The 21,643-nt window shown below is 37.1% G+C and overlaps 1 protein-coding gene across 2 annotated transcripts in view; it reads left to right on the forward strand.

The window, feature by feature from the left end:
* The window catches only part of DLGAP1 (DLG associated protein 1), a 430,938-nt gene that overhangs the window by 96,806 nt on the left and 312,489 nt on the right, over positions 1-21,643 (forward strand). Inside the window, exon 1 of one of the 2 annotated variants that reach the window (XM_040588007.1) lies at positions 19,852-19,950. The exons of the other annotated variant lie outside the window; for it this stretch is intronic. The gene's annotated coding sequence lies outside the window, so the exon portion shown is untranslated. Of the gene's footprint in view, positions 1-19,851; positions 19,951-21,643 lie in introns of those variants that run through there. 2 annotated transcript variants of the gene reach the window in all.

The following is a 21,643-nucleotide window of genomic DNA, read 5'->3' on the forward strand; positions in this document are numbered from 1 at the left end:
GACAGTAATTTTCCTTTTCTGGCAGGAATGGATACGGCCACAGAATTAATTGAATTAACCCTGTTGTAGTACAATATAAAACAAAGCTTTGGAATTAAAATGATTTGTGAAATCTTGTTATAATCAGCATTAAAAATTGTGAAGACACGTGGTAAAAAAAAAACAGAAGGATTTAGGATGGGAAGTTATTTATTCTGTTTTGTTTTTTTTTAATATGCCCTTTTTGCTGTGAAAGATGGGAATGTTTTTGTAGAACTTAGATCCTACTTCCTGATAAGTGAAACAAGGCAAACACACGGAAAGGAGAAAAAAAAATGTAACAGTTTGACTTGCAACTAGAAATCTAGTATTTCCTCAAAATTAGGAAAGCCCAGGAAAAAGAAATCTCAAGTAGTTCTAGATTATTTTTTTTTCTCTTCTCTCTCCATCTCAGTGGAGTAAAAACTTCCCAATATATTTAAGGAAACACTGAAAAAGCTTTTCTTACCTCCCTAATTAAAGCCATATTTTATTTCTTTAATCACAAGATACATATTACAGACAACCTGGCATATACTGCTAGCTTTGCCTGCGCAAAAATAATTACTTAAACTTTGAATTATGATACATTTGTATGGGATGAGAGCTGCATTACAGAAAAAGATTCTGAATTACTTTTTGTCTTTGCCACTATTATAAAACAGCTGGTAAAAATGAAAAGGAAAGTCGAAAACCTCAAATTTTTTACTGGTGAGTAAAAAAAAAGGACGTTTCAAAAGTATGCAAAACACTACACAAATAGAGAACCTGTATTATAGTTGTGTTTCAGATAAAAATCATATTTTAAAGGAATTGAAAATGTATGTATTGAAAATAAATACAATAGTAAAGCATAGTTATTGTAGAACAATAATAAAATCAACAGTGAATTTGATGGATTTTGAATGAATTTGAAAAGCGGCGTTTGAGCAGGCTCTGAAACACAGGAGCCGTGATCTTGCTTTGCATACTTAAGCAGAAAGGTGGCTAGGAGTGTTTGAGTTTTGATTGCTCCTATCTGTATCGCAGGCCATGTACCACTGAGCTGCTGACCTACTTCCTAAAAAAGCTAGACATGTGGAGTATGGTTAGGTAGGATGCTAGAACTTGTGTTGCTTCAAGAACAGCCACAATTTAGTGTGCTTGCAATGCCACAGTTCTTTTCCTACAACTTAGAAAGAATAAAATTCTGGTGGAGTGTGACCAGGAAAGGTATCACATAACTACCAAAAGAACTTTTCTTAGTTATATCAAAATCTTAAAGGATGTCTGCAAGAACTTAACTATGTTCAGTCATTCATTCAGGACAATACAGGTCAGTTGGTATTAATCAGAATGAGTTTTCTAGTGTCATTGGCCATGGCTCAAAATTATTTTCATACTTTTTCACACTGTTGATGGTCTTTTAACCGTTGTAACACTGTCTTGTACTAGTTTATGAGAAGCATGCCATTATAATTCATAAACATTTGATTACAGTAGTACTATTATTTAATATATTTCAAGATTTTTCCCTTTAGTAGTAAATAAAGCAAGTTGTGTAACACTGGTGATCACTAAAACTTTACAAAAGATGTATTTCATTTTACTGTTTTAATATCCAACTACCATGTGCTCTGTTATTTTCAAGCTACCACCTCTGAAGTTTGTTCTGTTTGGATCTTGAACTGATCAAATAGGTTGTCAATAGCATAGGCTTGTATAAGTGTACACATAGTTAAATTGGTTCTGGAGAGTGCACACATGCAGAAAACATTTCATGCATTTATAAATAGTTTCATAAAGAAAATAATTCTTTTTTTAACATTTTCATCTTGTTTAGTGAATTGGGGTGATATATTTAATTATTTCTAATTTTTAAAAGTGTTCAGTTATACACAATCATTAATTCTAGCTGGAGGTTTTATTTATGTGAACACATCTAACTATAAAATATATATAGATATGCTTGATTCCTATTTGTTCCTCTACTGCATCTTTCACCTACTGTTTGATATTTCTTTCCTCTAATGCATTTTGACATTTGCTTGAAATGTTCTTCAATAGAAACATTGCTGACATTTCTCAGATATTTAAAACCACGTTACCTTTCAATCCTGTATGGCCAATGTTCATAGAAAATAACCTAAAGTAGAGATTTGTATGTTTAAAAAGAATTGGTGGTAGTTTGGGGGGGTGAGTATTGTTTCTGTGTTTTTTTTACTGAGGATAGACTAACATTGGTCAGCTGTGACTGTGCTGCCTAAAGAAGATATCACCCTAATGAGAGTGGTATTATAAGTGTGTATTTTGAATTCCTATTCAAGAAGTTTGATGTTTGTAATTAAACAATAATTTTGTTAGTACTTGCATAGAGTTTTATTGGGCAAAGTATCTTAGATATAACATTTGGATTGTGGTTTGTTCCATCATGCTGAGGTTGTAGGTGTGTTTTATATCTTAGCCACAGAACAGAGCTATTTTTCGTATAACGTACCTGGGCAACTGCAGCTGTTAGCATTTATCCTCTTGGTTGGAAAGGACATAGCAAAGCTTGTAAATTTATTTTATTATTATTTATTTAGTGCTGTGATAGTTAAATCAATTTCAGAAATATCATTTGCATCTCTCTAAATTATGGCCAGTAGTTTCCAAAGGAGAGGGGTTAATTCTCATGCATGATTAGCTTTTGGGGGTTCCATAGTGAAGTCTTACTGCAGACAAATCAGAGTCGGAAAGGGACATGGTGCTTTCATGCTTCTTTAGAAATAAAACACATTTCTTTTACAGTGTTTACTTGCAAACTTGCAAGTGGAAATGGACGTGAAGTCTTTCACTTCAAAACCTATTAATTTGACAGGTGTTAATTCTTGGGGAAAAACCAGCTTTTTAATATGCTTTTGGTGTGCTTCCATTTCAGCATTTTAAATCAAGTCATTAAATATTTCTGATGGTTCTAAATTTTTAGAAGAAAAATAGGTCAGCAAAGTCAGTAAATCATTTTGTCTTTAGGAGTAGTGATGTCTTGAAAGATAGTAAAGTGATGAGATTTATTCTCGCTGCATGTGAAAAAATTACATTTGTAATGTGATGGATCACCTCTGGAATTAATACTACCTTTGAATCAGTGATCCATGCATAACACAATGAAATTACTAAAAGTAATTTAAGTATTGGAATGTTGTAATTATAGTAATTCATAGTTTTACTCTTGAAGTAACATTTAGACTACAAAAAATACTACATCACTGAAACAATCATGGAAAGACAGAATATATATGGGAGTGTATGAGCAAGATGTACAAGGGATTTCAGGGCATTATGCAATAAATACGTTGATATCAAATAAGGTTGGTATAGTTTAAACTTACTTATGCTAATGGAGTTTAGAAAGTTTGAATTAAATTATTTAGTGATTTTACCATGCTGACAGAATATTATCTGTTTCATTAACTGCATCCATTGCAAATGGAATATCTCTTTTCTAGGCAGTTTTAGTGCAATGGTTAACCACTAAAAAGTCAAAGAAACAAATCCTTCCTCATATTCTAAAATAAAGGGGTTGATTGACAATTTTGAAGTGCATGAGTAGGAATTTATAGAGATGTTTTTTCCTGCGATGGGCTGGTTTTTTGAGCTTAGAGAACTTCAGTCCAAAGAAACGCAGTATATGGCTTATTAAAGAGAGTAATGGTCAATGGATAAAGCTGTACTCCTTTTTATTTCTTTTTTTTTTTTCCTTACAGTACAGATATACTACAGAATTGACTTCTCTAAGGCATCTCAGAATAACAGTACTTAGGATTTAAGTCTGGTTAGGGTTGTCATGCTATAGGGTAATCTTGTTTGTGTGGTTCTTCCAGAAAAACTGTTTGCAATGGTATGAACACCATGTATCTGGACTTCAGCACCCTACTCCTGATAAAAGGTACAATAGAGATAAAACAGAGGTGGATCTTCCTCTCGCCTTTTTTCATATTTAGTATGTATGCTGTCTCTCACAAAGCTGACTGTGAATGATGACTATTAAAAGGAATTATTTTTTTTTCCCGTTCCCTAGGGTTGGGGTTTTTTTTACTAGCTAAAGCTTCCTGTTTTTTCCTAATGGGGAGATTATTTTTGCTAAAACAGAGGGGCTGCTTTTCTCTCAAATGAGTTGCTCTGCATTGGAATCTGGTCCTGAAACTCAACCAGATTTCAGAAAGAGTGAGAAAAGCATAATGACAGATGTCCTCTTTTTCCTCATACTATCATCAAAATTATCACTCTAAAGTATTTTATTTTAGCATTTGCAACTAATATCCTCAACATAAGTCACTACCTGGAAATTATATTTTTATAGATGCACATACTGCTGGCTATTTGTTTCAGATATGAATTCAATTTTACAAAATAGTCACAATAAAATGAAGATGAACTCATGTAGCTACTAACACCACAGAAGAATGTGGAAGGCTCATATCTAAGGCAGAATTAAACAGTGCAGTTAGTAAGTTAAAATAATAAAAATCTAATGTTACTATGGGACTATCTCTGTTAAAGGTACTTAATAAACTACCCCACATTTATTTTACACTTTTGCTGTTCTTGTATTCAGCACCTTTTTTGTAGTTCTGAAATGAAGTCACCCCAGCTGCCTCAGTCACCTGTATTAATGGAACATAATGTATCTAGGTATTTGAGTGTTGAAACTGAAGGGAATATAATGAGCTAATAGTAATTGAAAAGAGATTAACAGCCTTGTGTTATGTTCAGTAGTACTTAAGTAGACTTTTTCTCCCTTTTTATTCATTTATTCCAAACAACCTTTCTTCTGAGACTGACCTCTGGTGGAAGATTTAGCTTGTTTAACAAATGAGTGTCATCAGGGCTACTTTAATTGTGTAAGCTCTCTTCATAGGCAATGAAATGAATTTGAAATTTGCCTGTACTTTGGGAATAGAGCTCTGGCTTTTTTGAAACACACCGAAGGTTTCTGGGAGAAAGGCATGCCTAACCATACTAAAAACAGTGAGGTACAAAAAACTTGAAGGCTGGAAGGCAAGGTGGAATTTGGTAGTTTCATTGCCACCAATCACACAGGAACTCTTCTGAACAAGTAGGTTAAGAAGAAATTAACATTATTTTTATTAAATTATTAAAATATGATTTGCCTCTGTTCTTTGGGATACATTGAAATTCATACTTCCACCCAAAATATGTCACTCAAAGAAAAAGTATTTTCTAGTTAAATGCCTTTTGACCAGAAAATACCAAGTCAACAAAACATTCTGAGCAGTTCTATTCTCAATTCAATAAGTACCTAAATTTTGTTGGCACAGCTTTGTTTTGTCTTTAAGTCTATCTCTAGTATTTACTTAATTGGATGCAGTAGTTTTATGTGTTTTATGATACATTACAAATATTTCAGAAGTGAAGATGACTCAGAGCTGTGAACAGTTTGCCGTCCATTTACAGTTGTGGTGTATTATTAAAAATTCTGATAAGGTAATATAACCTAATAAAACCCTTTGATATTTGAAATAAGTTTAAAAATATTTAGACAGTTTGTAATAAAAAAAGCTGAATAACATTGGATGGCTGACCTGGATACTTTACAGTAGCTGAGGTCTTGAGTTTAGCTGAGCACGTTGTCTTAAAATGTTTATACCCTGGATTTGTAACATATTCATGAATGGAGCAATTATGGAGAATACTTGGCCAATTGTCCCTACTATTGAAAACATCTTCCTTTTATTTAAAAGCTGGATTTGCCTCATCTTGGCTGCTAATGACTCCTATTACTAAATTTCTATTGTTCTGTGGCACCAGAAACTGACCAGTTTATCCCTTAACTTTTCTTCTGAGAGAGCTTTTGGTTTCAAGGATAGTGGTTGATCATTTGCTCATTCTTAGGATTCTTTGCTCATTCTCAGGTTTTCAGCATCTCTGTGTAGCTTTGCAACAGTAAGGTGGGAAGGGAGTCTGGGAGGAGGAAAGAGGGCAGTTCCTTGGAATGCAATAAAATTATGAAAATCACATGAGAAAAAAAAGTGTTCTTTGTGCCATATAAGAATATAAATTGTAATCCCTAGAAATAACCTGTCCTCTATGTAATGCATGATGATGGAAAATTATTTTCATTTTTTTCTGATGACTGGATATCTTACTCTTCAGAGGAAGTATTACCAACTAAAGTGGCTATTGTCATCTTTTCACATCAGGAAATACTATTTTGGCCATGAAGTAATAAACTGTGGATGTCTTGAACTATGCAAAGTTCAGGCTGAATGCTTTATTATTGGTGTCAGTGAGATAGCTTAAAACTGTATTTTATTAATCACAGTTTCTGGTATTTCATGAAAATATTAGTTAAACATAAAATGCATAATATATAGCGCACATGTGTAATTGCCAAGGTATTACTATGTGACATATACATTTCTTAATTTTAATAATTTAAACTAAGTGATTTTCTCCTCCACTGGATTCTGCGGTGGTATTGCTTAGGGTCTGATTCCAACAGAAGCACTTTCACTGACCTATTAGCACATGTTTAAATAAATTTTAAGTATAATGTATTTAAATTTACACATTGTATATTACTTTGATTAATTGTGGTTTTCCCTTTTTAAAAAAAAACAAACACTTAAGAAATAAATATGTTTTCATTACTTCAGGATTTATTTGGATTTTTTTGGTGATAATAACATTGTCGAAAAGGAAAAAAATCCTTTCCTTGACTAAGAAAATTAATCTAAGAAAATCTTTAATTATTGATTGACTTTTCTTCAACCACCTTTATGTGTAAAGGATAAATGTCAGAAAACAGCATTTTCTTTTCTGCTGTAACTTGCATCTTTTCATCCAACCAATGGTGCAGTGCTTTATATTAGAAATTTGTATAGTCTTAGCCCTAGCTGTGTAATTTCAACTGTGGCTGCAGTTGAGTATCAAAGAGAGGCAGTATTAGTCTGAATAAGTGAGAATGATGAAAATCTAAACTCACAGATCAAAATGTGAACATGAAATATGCTTCTTTTTGGTGTTCAATATCTGATAAAACTGAGCCCCAGAGGATATGATGTTCTCTGATCATATGAAACTTGTCTGCTTGTCCTCAGGTTGGCAGCTGTAAGTTCTGTGGATACGAACAGAAACAAAAAAAAAAAAAGGAAAATTAGTGTAATTTTAGTATTTGCAATATGATTTTGCTGATGGCCAGTGAGATATTTGTTTTGTCTGTGAAGTTAATCGTATAGTAAATGTTTACTATTGCCTTTACATTCTTCTATTGTTTTCTATATTCTGCTAAAAGAAGCAGGAAAATTTTTGTTTTATCTTCGTTGTTAGGCTTCCCTTTAACACAACATCACCTGAGATCTATACCATATTCTTACTGGAAAAAAAATATTTTTGACTGTTTCATAGCTGAATTCATGTCCGGATTAGCCGCAAATGAGGTCACTAGATTTAGTGTACTAAAATTTGCAGTTGTGTTTTGACATTGACTCCCTTTTCAGTGGCCTTACTCACCCTACCAGTACCACCCAACATTTCAGTTGCAACCTGGCATCCCCAAAAAAAGAGGGACTGTGTAATGGGTGTTTCCACTGTGGCCCACTTCACTGCCTGTAGCATTGCCTTTGAGCAAGTAATGCAGTAGGAAAGCAGTAAGCATAAATAACAAGATACAGAGAACATATGCAAAATTGAAATCTAGACTACCTGTACTACCTCTGTATTTTTGGGAGTCTTCAGATTTATTCCTGTGTGCCATTATAATTCCATCTCAAGAATCTGAAGCTGAGTTTTGGAATGAATATTAATTATGATTAGTATGCCTCAGACGTTTCTTGAGAATGTGCATACTCGTAACTCTTCCTTTATACATTAGAGTGAGTTACTGCTTTGTCAGATTGCAGTTCTAGAAAACTGAATTGCATTTGAGCATTTGTTGCAGTTAATCTCAGATTATTTCTACACATTTTCCTAGCTTTAGGATATTCAAATATAACATTCACTAGAAATTAGCAATGCTAAACAAATTAATCTCACAGAAGAAAAAGCGTCCAAAGAAAAATGTGGAAAGAGAAAGTATAAAATGCCTGAGTGGATCATGACAGCATAAATCGATCCTACAGAATCATTGTGGGAAGTTCTTGCTTATCATGTCTAACCAAATTATGCCCTTTATCTGAGTTTATGCAGATGCACATCATACACTCAGCCTGTTCTTAAACAGTAAACAGTGACAGCCTGGAGTGCTGACTGATCTTATTCTTTATTTTCAGGAATAACAGGGTGCAAAATAGCCATATGAAATGGGAAATCTGGGCAATTTGTCATTAAAGAGAACTGCTTCATTGAAGTAACTGACTGCATTGGCCAGAAATAATTTTATATTTCTTGTATAACTGAATCTGTAGAAGGGCAGTTTAAACTCCCAGATCATAAGTATTTTTTTAGTCATACAGTTCTGCCAAACTTCCTGTAAAGCTGGCAGTTTCTAAATAAGCTTTGTCTAAATTAAACATATGGTAAAATCTTCCAATGTAAACTATAGGGAAATTGGAGAAATAGAGAGTCTTTAGGTCCAAAAATTGTATCTTTCTCCCCACATCTGTTTATGTATCAAGCATACTGTGGTGGTTTAACCCTGGCTGGGTGCCAGGTGCCCATGAAAGCCACTCTTGTCACTCCACTTCTCGGCTGGACAGGGGAGAGAAAAACACAAGAAAAGGCACGTGGGTCAAGATAAGGACAGGAAGAGATCACTCACCAGTTACCATCATGGGCAAAAGAGACTCAACTTGGGGAAATTAGTTTAATTTATGACCATTCAAATCAGAAAAACACCTTCCCCCCAGCCCTTCTTTCTTCCCAGGCTTAACTTCACTCATGATGGAATAGGGGGATGGGGAATGGAGGTTGTGGTCAGTTCATCACACGTTGTTTCTGCCATTCCTTCCTCCTCACTCCTCCTCTGCTCCAGCGTGGGTCCCTCCCACAGGGCGCAGCCCCTTAGGCACAGCCGGCTCCAGTGTGGGTCCCCCGCAAGGTCACAGGTGCTGCCAGGACCCAGCTCCAGTGTGGGCTTCCCACGGGATCACAGCCACATTTGGGCACCCACCTGCTCCAGCATGGGGTCCCCATGGGCTGCAGGTGGGGATCTGCTCCACCATGGACCCCCACGGGCTGAGGGGCACAGCCTGCCCCACCATGGGCTTCACCATGGGCTGCAGGGGAATCTGCTCCGGCGCCTGGAGCCCCCCTGACCCTCCTGCACTGACCTGGGGGGCTGCGGGGATGTTGCTCTCACTTAGTCTCACTCCTCTCTCTGGCACCGATTCCCCCTCCTGCCCAGATATGCTGCCACAGAGGTGCTACCTTCACTGCTGATGGGCTTGGCCTTGGCCAGTGGCGGGTCTGTCTTGGAGCCGGCTGGCACTGGCTCCATCAGACATGGGGGAGGCTTCTGGCATCTTCTCACAGAAGCCACCCCTGTAGCCCCCCCACTACCAAAATCTTGCCATGCAAACCCACTACATGTACACAAAACCTGCCTTAATGTTTGTGCTAAACTGTAGCTTTCTGTGTTGTTGAAATCTTCATGCTGATTCATGGACATCTTTCTGATGGGTGGAGAATGTGAGGCTCTATGGAAGTTAGAAGAGTATTATGAGTATTATATACAAAGAATCTTCCAAATCAGCCTGTTTTTTAACCATTAAAGTTTTGAGTGGACAGTGTGATGACAAATATGAGCCAATTTAGTGATTCTGTGGCTCTGAGCCACCAAACGTCAGCCAAATCCCATGCGACACCTTAGAGGAGCACAAGGGCTCCTCTGCACTCTGCCTGTGGGTACACGCTCATTTGGCACAATATACAAGTTCCCAGATGTGATTCACCTGCCCCAGGAGCACAGGAGGAAGGAGAACAGGAGCCGTTTCGTTGTCCCTGTTTTATGCTGGGGTTTTATTCCCCTGGCCAGAGTAACCCCTAATTACCAGATAACGGAATTCAAGAGGGTTTTGCTGTTAGAGCAGCACATAGCAGGCTCAGCAGTCCCAAGAAGGCACTGTTATGTATGACGAGTTGTGCAATACCTTCTCCATTAATGAATTAGAACAACCTAGGCCACTCTAGCTTCTTCAGCAAAAGTCTCCTGAGTATTAACAGCTCCTATTTACCTGCCAATGGATAAATCAAGTTATGTGTAAACATGTATCGCAGAACCCTACCATGTGTCCCGTGGTACACACATCTTCTGTTCAATGCATCGTTTGTGTACTTAATACTATCACTTTTAATCAGGTCTTATGGGAAGGTGAAATAAAAATATAGGATGCCTTTTATTAGCATAATTTACATACATAAAAGAATAGAACGAGCAGGTTTTCACAAGGAAAAGGAAATAACTGACAGCCATTTCTCTCATTTTCTGAATTCTCTGGCCTTAATAAAAGAAAGATGAATTCATCATGGATGATTTCTCAGTGCATGAACTTTATCTCCAGAGCCAGGTGATGTTTTTCAAGCAGTAGCTAGCATCTGAGCCAAGGAGGGATTTTTGCAGTGCGTGTCAAGGGAAATCTGGTTTATACCTGTTTTATGAGAAGCACTATTTTGTAATAATATTTATCATCATTTTGGCAACTGCTTGGTAGTAATTCTATCAGTTTGCTTGTTTTGGGAAGCCCAGCTCAGCAAAGTAATAAATATAATGGACAGTGGTGTGACATAGGCTAGCAGGATAATAGGAAGGTGTCTCTTTGAATTCCTTTCATATTGACGGTGCCTCATTTCCAATCTTATGCAAATAATCAGAAAAAATTAGTAATGGCAGTCATTTTTCATAATGGAATGAAGCTTGTAAATGTATTAGAGAACCATAGGCCCTTGTATTCCTGCCAGGACAGGGTCCCTACTTTGTCACACAGTCACACCTAGCTCTTAATTTTTCTTTTTCAATGATACTTGTTATACTTTTATACAGTTTTGAAAATACAGGGGCAGTTACTTTGCAATGACTAGTTGTTTACAGTGAAGACAGAATAGTAGCTCTTGATTCCTAAACAGAAAACTTCAGTTTGGATGAAGAGCATGAACTTGAAGTAATCTGCTTGTATTTAGAGCAATAGTAAGAAGACTAAAAATTATTAGATAGAAAAGTGTAAAAATCAGGAATTTTCTTATATTCTGTAATTCTCTAAAGGCAGCAAAATAAGTGAATTCTAGCACTCTCTAAGGAAAATAATTTACCCTTTTAAAAACATCACAGACCATCTTCTTATTTGCAGTAGGTTTTCAACTGTTCTGATGTAAAGGTAGTGCCACTGTTGTAGGTTAGCAGTGTGCTACATCCCTTTAAGCTGCACAAGCCTTTTTAACACTGTCAGAGATGGTGTATTTGTGTTTGCCTGATTGGGAGTAAGAGTTCATCTCTCTTCAGTGTATTTTGCTTTGAAGAACTACGTTAAAAAATGCCAAAACAAACAAAAAAAAAAAACAAAAACCTTGGTATTGACTGATACACACATTGGTAGCTAGACTTAACCTTCACGTCCTAAATACAGAATGATGTGAAGAAATGAATTAGGTAGTTCATAGGCCTCCTCCTGATCAGTTGTCTGTTTGTAACCAGAATTTGCTCCTTACACACATACCCTACCAAGGACTTATGCTGCCAGATAAAAAGGAAACTACATAAAATGCAAAGAATACTGAAACTCCCAACTCCAGTAGACATTTGATCTGTGTTGCTATTCCACATGCGAATAAAAGAGATTAATAGCAGTAGGGTAAAACTCACCCTATCTCCCAGTGCAGTGATGGAAAGTATACCTAGTATTTCCTCTAAAATGGAAAAGAGTCCATAAAGTGTTTTGTTGCAATATAGTTTAGTATGTTTTTATCATCCACATTTCTTGAATGACTACGTAATTTAACATACTTTTTCATTTAAGAGATAAGAAAGCCTCACAATTTGCATTTGAAAAAATATATAAAGCTAATAAAAGCAAAACCAAACAATAATGTGGACATAAAAACTCAAGTAGCCAGCTTTACAGCTGTCTCCTCACTATCCACCCATTAAGTACTGGTACACAAGCATTCAGCTGGCAGTGCTCAGGTACTCATCCACAGCAGAGAGGTGATCTGGAAGGGCTATGAATGGCTTCGTGCTTGCCCATGTGCATACTCACCAGAGCCGCGGAGCTAGCACTGCAGCTGTCAGCAGCAAATTTCTGTCCTCCTTGTGCACAAAGGAATGGTGGCTTGTTTTGCTGGTGTTGAAGCTATGCTGTTGTCCCTTGCTAATACAGGCTATGTCCCTGGAATACAGTCTAGTGTGGAGTAGTCAGCAGGTGAATGTGAGAAGTGCTGAGATATGTACATCAGAACTGACAAGAACAGCTTTAGTGGGACCAGGGTGATGGACATTTGAGAAATGTGCGAGTTGTATTGATAACATGACTTATCCATGTTTCATCCATTAACACATACTCATTTAGATGATCCATTTTTAAAGTAAAACCTCACGTCTTATGTAAATTTGCTATTAGATTTCAAGAACCTGTTGGAAAGGTTCCAAATTCTGCTTTTCTGTATCTAGCCAATTGTGCCTTGACAAATCCAAACAACTTGGTGTGTTTTAGCATGCCCTGTCAGAAAAGCAAACAAACCCAGGACAGAGGAAAATAAGGTGATTTCATCCTGTTACTAGGATATGGCAGCACACTAAGGCATGGACTTAACATGGTTCAGTGAAACGGAGGCTCACTTATAGTAGCCCTTTTTTTAGCAGGCTTTCGTAGGGTGTGAGGCTGGACTGGGTGAATAGTATGTTCTCATGTCTTCTTAAATTTCATGTAGATATCCTTCTTTTCAGCCAAGTACCTTTATTCAGACAAAAAAGTTTCCTTCCCTCAGACACTAAACTTAGGGCTCAGAGAACAGGAAAGACCAAAGTATCTTCAGTGTGCAAAGCCACTGTGATGGTAGGGAATTAATTAGTTACGACAAGCCTAGATGGTCCCAGCAGGCAACTGGGGTCCTGTGCTGCAGAAGATGGCTGAGGAAGTACTAAAAAATGAGAAAGTAGGAATGAATTTCTGTTGTTTCATACTCATTGAGGAGCTGGCCAGAGATTAAATGATGCAATAAAACTGCAGAAGTTGGCATGACAGTGTTGCATAAATGTGAGCTGAGACTGGGATGGTTCTATCTGGTTCCTGGGTGAGGGTTCTCCCCTTTGGTAATTGTATTTTTGTTTTTTATTACAATATGTGATACCTTGAAGGAAGAACCTGGATGACTACACCTGTGTGTTTTATGTGCTAAGACATTTTATAATGTTCTGAAAGGAATTCAGGCATGAAGTGGTTTGGTTCTGTGGTAGTTTTTTTAAGTCTTAAAAAAATCAAGTATTTCAAAAGATGTGTGTAGGTATCAGAAACAACTGAATGAAGATAACAGAGAGAATAAAAGAGTTCTTATTTTAACCAATGATTATATTTTAGCAATTTTCTTTTGTTACAGTCTTTGAATATAAAGTAAGCATAGACAAATACAAATGACTGTACAATGACAATCAAAGGCTATGTTGTGACTTTGAGTGTGAAAGTATCTTTGTGTTGTACATCCTTTTATTATGTTTATAAATATGCATGCAACTATTTTGATGCATAGAATTAAGAGACTCAAACCTGCTGAATTAACTGTTCTTAATGGGTCTTATGTAGCAGGCTGGTAAAGTAATAAAGACAAAGTTTTAGCTCAGTGGCAAATGATGAGGAGTTGAGTAAGAACATGCTAAAGTTTTATCTATCTGAGCAATATGAAATACAGACAAATTAGCTGAATGTTAGTGCTCAAATCATCACTTAACTAAACTGTGGTTACAGAGGTACCTTGACTATAAGTACCTTGGCTATAAATGCAAACCATATATAATAGGTATTGTTGGACAACACTTGTAGTATTGAAGCTATTCAGTACGAGGGCTAACATTTATCTTACTGATGGTTCTCCTTCTTAGTTTCTTCTGAAATGAGCAAAGTTGTTCTGTACGGACTCAGATTTTTAGAAGTCAGTAGAATAATAAATTATTATAGGACGACTTCCTTCCTTCCTCCTTCAGGAAACTAAAACAAATAATATACATTTTCCCCTCAAACTCTTTGATTAGTTTCACCCCAGAATGAAACTTGTGCTCCACAGCATAAGAACTTCCTGCAGAAGCAATGAGGAAACCCTTAATTATCAGATAGTAGGAAAGTCAGCAACATTCCTGGTGGCCATAAAGATGAAATCTTTTCAAATGGGTTACATAACTTGCCATGAGTGCAGAAACGGCTTGGTATACATGTTTAATGGTTTCACCTGTGGTGATGCTTGAGGGCAACCTCCAGGCCTTAATGCTGAACTCTAATTAGTGTAGACAAGATCACAGCACTGGATTTCAAGTGAATGCAAGATAACCTGCAGACAAATTACCACTGAAGTAACATGACAGGTCTTGACAGTATGTTCAAATCATTTAAAAAAAAAATGCATCCATCAACTCCAACGTTTTCTAATATTTTGGCTACCAAAAAATTTTGTGCCCAGTAGGTAGCTACATTTCTGGGTAAGTATAGAAGTGGCCCTGTAGCTGGAGGGTTTATGGTAATTCCATAAGCAGCAAAGTGTCTCTGCAAAGGAGAGATAAACAGCTAGTAATCCTCATAATTCCCCACTGATAGCCTATCCATCTCTGCTATAAATTAGAAAGCCCAGAGATTAGGAAGGCTAGGCAGGGTGTAGCTCACAGCATTAATCACAGTATTAGGACAGCAGTGTGCTCGAATTCTGTGTCCAAAGGGCTGGTATTTCTCTCTAGGTTAAAGTGACATAATGTAGTTTGGAATAAATATTGATCAGACCACTGCAGAGATGGTTTTACAGAAGACACTGTTATACATTTATTAAAACTAAGCTATCAACTGCATACTTGGGAATGCATTCATTTTCACTATGAGGGTTGTAGCCATGATTTTGTAAGCTCTTCAAGTTTCCAATTTACTATTTTCATTAATATGTGTTTAGCATCATTTAGATGGAATTAGGGTCAGTTTGTCCTCGAAACTCTTGAGAGGAGATTGTGCAAATACTTCTGATCTTTTGGAATCTGCATGTGGCCATACAAGCTGCACTGGTAATATAGTCATTGTCTATGTGCAAATTCCTATTTAAACATAAGATGTGAATGGGCATCTTTAAAAATTAGAAGTTAGCTATTAGTTCTAAGAAGTGTATGGTTGAACTAAATACAATTTATCAGATATTTTCTTGATAATAACATTTCATTGTGATAGTAGTTAGACAGAGGATTAAGGACTGTGGCTTGGCCTCCATAATAGTATGGCATATATTCTAAATCCTATACAAATTTTGATTTTAAATACTTAAATACAAAAGTGAATATTTTAGTCCTCTGCTTTTTATCAGATGATACATTTTGTGTGTTTGGATCTCTGCTGCCCCATTTCAAAGTCCTTTTCAATATATTCGCAATACTTGTACTCTAGAAATGTAATTGATGTGTGTATTATTGTCACTTCAGTCTTTCAGGAGTCTAGTTCAATAAACTATCATTTCAGAAACCATTCTGAGTATTTTCCATTTTCCAATTGACAGTGCATCAATGAACTTTTTATCCTTACGTGCTCAGTAGCAGTGTACAAGGCTTTTGAGACAGCAAAAGTGTTTCCATCATCTTGTATATTCTTGCCTTGAAGTGACGATAGGGCTTCTGGTTTTGCAGTCATGAGAAAGGCTAAATGGGAATTTCTGGAGATAGGAGTTTACTAACTACAATATGGAAAATCTCTGCTCAGCAAAGTGAGAAAAACACTTTAGCACGTGTTCATAGGCAGAAAAAGAACAATATATCTGAAAGGTTCAGAATTACAGGGAAAAAAGAGGGGTTTGTTGTAGTGTTTCAGGTATTGTGAAAGGATATGGATTGCCATCTGACTGTTAAAACCTAATCGGAGACAGGAACAGGCATCGGCAAAAGCACCATTTTATCATCAGCACCGACAGGAACAGGCATTGGCAAAAGAAGCACCATTTTATCATCAGCACAAAGTAATTTAGACTCAGCAGATACTGATTCAACTGAAGCTGAGGATTCATGTAACTGCAAATAAATGTCTGCAAGATGACAGCATAAGACACAAGGCAGTCCCAGAGAGATGTTCATGAACAAGCAGTCAGAGCAAATACACCCTATAGGGTAAATATAAAGTTCACAGCTGGGTCTGTGGAAGACAAAGCAAAACATGAAGGCACAAAGTGCAGAAACTTCCAGCAAAAAAATAATACATGTATGTAAGACATCAGTGGAAAGATGTTTTGCAACACAGAGCCAAACGAAGACATAAGCACTGGATGACAGGAAAGAAATACATCTTCAGCAACACAGAGAATGTCTTTGTATGCAGCTAGCTCCTGAAACATTCATACAAAACTTTAAAATGCCAGCATGTTAGTAATAATGGTCTGATCTATCCTTCCATTGGACAAATGTTTGAGAAGAGCAATGGAGATTTTCAGGAAACTTTTTTTTATTATATCAATGGAGTCTTTGAGAGCATATCAGTCACCACAGTTTGTGTCTGAACTACAGCCAGCGAGTTTCTGGTGGGAAGGTAAATAGGGACTCTTGTGTTCGTAGTAGTTGTTAAGGCTGAAAAAAGAGGGCCATCCTAACTGAATGCGAAAGGAGCTAAACCAAAGACTGGTGTTGATACTTTGAGCTGTTAAAAAAACTGGCAGAAACCATTAGGCAATAATCAAAATTCTATAAATAGTTTTAGAATGTGATGTGCTTCAGTCTTCTATTGTTTTCTAGCACACCCAGGACAAAATTGTGTGCCTCTTGGTATGGTATCAGGAAGTAAAATTCTCACCCCTTTTACTTCCTCGGGCAAACTCAGCAGGTGTGGGAATATACTTTGGAAAAACTGTTCAGATCCCTCTTTCCCTTTCAAAAACATTTAGTATCACATATGGCCATTTCAATGCAGAGAAATAAACATAGTATTTAGATCTATGGATCTGAGGCAGAAGAATTATATTCCGGTTGTACTGTATGGCTGCAGCAATACTCTTGTGTATTGCGTGTGTATTGAGTGAATGTGTGAATTATTTGTAGCTCCATTATATTCCAAATTATTCTGCATTGCATAGTCAAAGCAATGCTGCCATTGGTTCTGTGGTGTCTTCAGTTCTGAGTATTTTTACAAATGATATCAAAAGTCTTGTTCAATATATTCTTGAGATGAGAAACACTAATGTAGCAATGACCTACAATTTTGTGGTTGCTTTTATTTGCTCTGATTTTATATTACATAAGAATTCTGTAGTTAGAAAGAATGCACGTTTTTGGGGGGAAGCATTTGACACTTTTAACTGTTAAACAGTCGTTTTCTTTCTGTAATCTCTTGCCCTGTTCACTCTGTATTTTTCCACGCTCTACATAAAATAAAAAAGGGTACTGTAGACATCATGCTCTTTGCCTGTGCAGCTATATTGCATTGATTAGGCAGCCACAGACTGTCCTGAGCAAGAAAGTGTCACTGGGAAAACCTGTGTTGTCATGTAGTTGTAAAGAGTATTATAATGATCAACAGAGGGCACAGTAAGCTTACAGAAGCAACAGTATGGTGTCTCTTACCTCTTCAGACCTTGTTTTACTAAATTCTCTGAAGTTATTTTGGGGACTTCTCATAATTTATTAGTCTCAGTAAGCTCCATGTTTGCTTTTGATTTATTTCTGATCCCTAAATTTGGGCACTTTATTGCAGTGTAGCAGTGATGGATATATGCTTTTTTTTTTTTGCTCATGACAATATCGCCAGCTCACTAGTATGTTATAGGTGCCTGCCTGGGGAACTAGTTGGCAATGATTCAGAGATCTTTTTCTTGCTATTCTGTACCAAAAAAATACCTTAGTATCTGAAGCTAAATCAATTCTCTCTTTTGATTAGCCCTAAGAAAGTAGGAGAAGGAGAGACTAAAACTTTCTGGAGTAGAGTTGCAAACACTGGCTGAGTACATGCTTACACTTTCATGGCTGGAAACAGAACTGGTGAGACACAACTTCTGTGCAGTTTGGTGCCTGAGCTAAGAAGTCCTACCAGAACAGCCATGCTGCTTCCATTGTCTTCAACCATTGCACGCACAGTGCTGTGCCGTGTGGATTTTTAGCCAAGGTAACTGCCCCATTGTCTGATACAGACACCTTCAGTTCGAGTTATAAATACCAACTTAATTTTCTCATAGCAGTGGTTAAATTGGAAGGGGTCATTTCTCCTGAGCTTGAGTCATGTTGAAGATATCCAAATGTGGATACCAGTCTTGTAAACCTAAGAATTAAAATTCTTGTGATAGTTCAAATGAAGATACAAACTATTCATAAACTTTAAATTAAAAAAAAAAAAAAAAAAAAAGTGACCTTTTCTTTAACTGACCCTTTGAAAGCACAGCTGGAGAACACAGAGTTGACATTTACATTTATGCCAAGCTGGAATACTATACCAGGTACTTGGCTAGACATTTGGTCTGGATTCTTCAGTGTAATAGGGCTGCAGACTTCACTGTAACATAGCTGCCGTCAGGGGAGAGGAGGAAGTGTCACTAGGTAAATGGTTAGCACTCGTGTGCCAGGAATAGATACACTGAGCACGCAAAAGGTTTTAGAACATTTCAAAATCTGCAAACATTCATTTATGTGGCGTTATATGTCAGAATGTAGGTGCTAAAATGATATATATACACTGGGAAAGGTTATGTTACTTCTAAGGGGATATGATAGTGCCTGGCAGGGCCTGTGAAATGCCTGTGAAAAGGAATTATGTGTGTTCCTAAGGGTGACTGCATTAGTCTGGTGCTCAAAGTCACCAACAAGCTTAAAGGTAGCCGATGTATAGTTCTCAGCTCTATCTGAAAAGATGCAATGATTTTCACTGAAATGTTTAGCCTCTTCTCCTTTCAATTCCTGTCAGCTGTTTGCTATATTGAATTTTGCACAATAAAAAGGATTTTTTTCAGGTACTGGAAAACTCTTCTTACAGTTGAAAGTATTTTAATGCAGAAAAAAAAAGAAGATAAATGAACATTTGAATAACACTTGGTGGTATTTTGGTTTAATTTGGGAAATGTCTGATATTGTGTACATTAAAACACCTTGAGACTGATTTCAGCTGAGACTTTATGTGTGATGTTATGAGATCAGGGTGGGGGGGCCCTTTGGTTTTGCTTCCTGGAAAAGCATCTTGGTTTTTCTACTTCAGACCTTCATTTAGAGGTGAGAAACTGACACTATTACATTGTCTATTATTTCGTATATGCTAAATTCCTTACAAATATGCCATCTGCAAGTACATCTTAAAGGTGCTTGGAAAGAAAACAAAATATAGTAAAAGATGGTCTGAAATAAAGATGACCTTTCTGTGTCAGACAGAAAGGGTGCTTTAAGTCATAAATATTCTAGTTCAGTTTTGCATATTCTATACTTCATTGGAGTTCCATTCAGAAAGGCCAATTTTACACGCTGTAAGACTCGGCATATGTCAGTCGGTGCTGGATTCTCAGGGCATAATTCTGCTCAGGGTTGATAGGTGGTTACCAGAGAACTCAGAAAACTGCACATGTGAATCCAGAAGCAGAATTTGCCTTTAGTTGCAAGGCTTGCTTTTAGTCAGTGTCATAGGAGATAGCATTGTACCTCAGGCACAAAAATGTGACTGTTTAATGCTGGAGACAGATCTCATGCTTAAGCCCAGAATCTGAAGTATAACTCTTGTTTGTTTTTATTTTAGCAGGGAAAAAGAGCAATAATCCCAACTGGCAGTCCAAAAATAACCAGATTGGAGGGTGGAAGGAAAAAGAAGGAAAAGGGAAGAGAAAAATGGAGAGGTAAATTGTTATTCTGTAGCCACAATTCCCTTGCAAGGAGGAGCAGGGAGGAAGCATTTTGTCAGGAGTGTGTGGAAATACAGTGTTTCAGTGGTATATGGTGACTCTGCAAACAAAGAGGAGAGACACCACTGCTATGCCACAGCATTTGAAATGATTGATGAGATATGCATAAAGAAAGGGGAGCATACCATTTCCAGTTCCCTTCTGGAGATGTTAATATCTTGTGGTCAGTTGTCTCATAAATTTCCTTCAATACCTCCTGAATATGGTACTATTACTGCTTCTAGTAATTCACTATAATGTTGTTTCTCCCCATTTCTTTGCTAACTCCTGGTGTCACAGAAATAGTTCTAGTCTAGGTGGTTCAAGCATCAGGAAAGACTGATTCTTTCCAAAGAAAGACAGTAGTGCAGCAGCAGATTTGTGTTTGTCATTCCTCTGTGCTTGATTAACAGATTATTGGGTGTTGTGGATTCTGTGGGATAATAGCATGTTTAGGCCCTGATATGCTGATATTGTGCATTTTCTTCACGTTTATGCAAATTATAAACCTCAGCCAGAATGGAAGGAGTGTTGCGAGTCCTCAGATGGATCCTCTCATTTTTTTCTGATTCAGAAATGAGCTGTGATATATTATTTGGGGACTGGAAATGTGAAGGGCAAAAAGTAGAAAATATGAGACTCTAAAAGTGCTCTGAATCCATTTTTGATGTCTATTGCTTTTTTTCCTCAGGAAAATAAATTAAAATGTTTTCTTCTTGAATATTTTAAAAATTCAATATATTCTTCCTGGAAAGTACTGCTGCTAGGTATTACATAGGCTGCCTTTTTAAAGGTTTGAACCATAAATACAACGCTGTGGGATATTTTACCTGTAATGCATAGTATTTCTTTGAATTATTTTACTTTAATTTTATAGCTTTGTTTTATAATATAAGTTTTAAACTCGGACTTCCTCTTCTAAATTTTGTGTTAGTGATTGCAGTAAAAGGCCCTAGTTTCCACTGGCCATTTTTCTCCCCTATGTTGTAAAAGAATAGATGGCAACATGTCATAATACTTCTTAATGCTGCCTCTTGTTTTACTGCAGAAGCACATGCAGAGCCCTGTGTCTGGGCTGGGATAAACCCATGCAACAGCACAGACTGGGAGGCCAAGTGGCTAGAAAGTAGCTTTGTAGCTGCTTGAAGTAGATATTGGTGGACAACAAGGTGTGCATGAGTTTGCAGCGTGCCCTTGCAGCAAAGACAGGCAATCATATCCCCAGTAATGTTTGCAAGCACAGCCAGCAGGTCCTTCCCCTCTATTTGGCATTTGTGAGACCACATTAGGAGAACTGCAATGAGTTTGGTGCTCCTCAGTAAAAGAAATACTTGGACATGCTGGGCTGAGTCCAGCAGAGAGCTACCAAGGTGGTCATGGGGCTGGAGTACATCTGAGGTTGTGCAAGGTGAGGTGGAGAGAACTGGGTTTGTTTAGGTTTGAAAAGAGATGGCTGATGGGAGGTCTTATTGCTGTCTTCAGGTACCTTGGGGCTTGCTGAGGAAACAGGGCCAGACCCTTCTCAGAGGTCTATAGCAAAAGGACCAGAAACCACAGAGAAAATGGAACACAGGAAATTCTGTATAAGTAGGGGTGGACGGAAATTATCAGAGGTAAAATCACCGGAGCAAATGTCCGTAGAAGTTGT

The sequence above is a fragment of the Falco naumanni genome, chromosome 3 (assembly GCF_017639655.2).
Source record: "Falco naumanni isolate bFalNau1 chromosome 3, bFalNau1.pat, whole genome shotgun sequence".
Classification (NCBI taxonomy): domain Eukaryota; kingdom Metazoa; phylum Chordata; class Aves; order Falconiformes; family Falconidae; genus Falco; species Falco naumanni.